The sequence below is a fragment of the Dipodomys merriami genome, unplaced genomic scaffold (assembly GCF_024711535.1).
Source record: "Dipodomys merriami isolate MVZ:Mamm:240054 unplaced genomic scaffold, mDipMer1.0.p SCAF_10, whole genome shotgun sequence".
NCBI classification, from domain to species: domain Eukaryota; kingdom Metazoa; phylum Chordata; class Mammalia; order Rodentia; family Heteromyidae; genus Dipodomys; species Dipodomys merriami.
Window position 1 is genome coordinate 2,261,546 of NW_027202271.1, and position 1,435 is coordinate 2,262,980.

General features: G+C 38.5%; 1 non-coding gene across 1 annotated transcript; it reads left to right on the plus strand.

The window, feature by feature from the left end:
• Positions 1-972: 972 nt before the first annotated feature.
• LOC138806572 (U6 spliceosomal RNA) lies at positions 973-1,079 on the plus strand. Its single transcript, XR_011365927.1, has one exon. It is a non-coding gene; the product is annotated as a U6 spliceosomal RNA (small nuclear RNA).
• The last annotated feature ends 356 nt before the right edge of the window (positions 1,080-1,435 follow it).

The following is a 1,435-nucleotide window of genomic DNA, read 5'->3' on the forward strand; positions in this document are numbered from 1 at the left end:
TAAATGTCACTTTCCCAGTGGCCTTCTCTGCCAACCATGATTAGAATTAAATCCATGTCATTCTCCATTCATCCCTCCAAGTTTGTTTCCAAAGTACACATTACCATCTAACATTCAAGTATCATACTTTATCAGATCTAAGAAGCCATCAATTATAAGGAGATGCTGCTATTTTATAGGCCACTAAGAAATCAATTAAAAATTGGTACCAAAAAGACTACACATATTTGAAGTTATCTTATAGTTACTGAAGAAGCCCTTGTAGACTTATCTCAACAGTGATTTTTATTTCATATCCTTGTTGTGCAACCACATATGATGGCATGTTATCATATTTGAAATCCATGTGTTCTGGGTAATATGACTCAGACTCATTGACTTGGGGTGTTTCTCTATATGATATTATACCTTGTGTCATCAAAAGCCCTTGTGATGTAGCCCTTATCCAAAAAACTCTGTTCATTTCTCTAGCATATTCTACAAGTTCTGATGTGCAACCACAGCCAGTGACAGACATGTCTTGACAGACAGCTGACCAACAACACTATAAAACACATACAAGTCTCTGAGATCTTAAGAAGTATACATGTGTTGCTGAGCACCTGTGGTTTATATCTGTAACCTAGCTACTCAGAAGGCTGAGATCTAAGATCACTGTTCAAAGACAGTCTGGACAAGAAAATCTGTGAGACTTGTCTCCCCAATTAAACACTAAAAAGCCAGAAATGGAGCCATCACTCAAGTGGTAGAGTGTTATCCTTAAGCAAAAAAGCTCAGGGATAGCACCGAAGTCCTAAGATCAAGCAAACACACACACACACACGCACACACACACACACACACACACACACACACACACACACACACACACACACACACACACACAATGTATTCGTGTATGTTTGAGGAAAAAGTAATTAGGGTATTTCGTTATTTAGTAATGGCCTATGTCCCATATAAGAATACAAGCTTGCGCCCGCTTCAGCAGCACATATACTAAAACTGGAACAATACAGAGTAGATTAGCATGGCCCCTGAGCAAGGATGACACGCAAATTCGCAAAGTGTTCCATATTTTTGATAAGATGAAGTTAAGTGAAATGAACCCCAAGATACGGGCACAAATGTTTTTTTTTCTTGCTATTGTTTCTAATGTATTTAGAAGATACTATACGATTTTTTTGTTGCTTTGTATGTCCCTCCCCCCACAATATAACCCCTGTTTTCACTGTATTTGATATAGGTATAATTTGGGGAGGGGAAGGGGAAAAAAAACAAAATGTTTAAATAGGGATACAGGTGGACCCATTGTAACAATGAGATGTACAAGACACTATGTTGAAAACAAACTTTACAATTTAGTACAGTTTGTGGGGGGAGAGTGAGTGTAGTTGTGGAGGTGGGAGGGAAGGGATGGTAGGGGAAAACAAAGGAG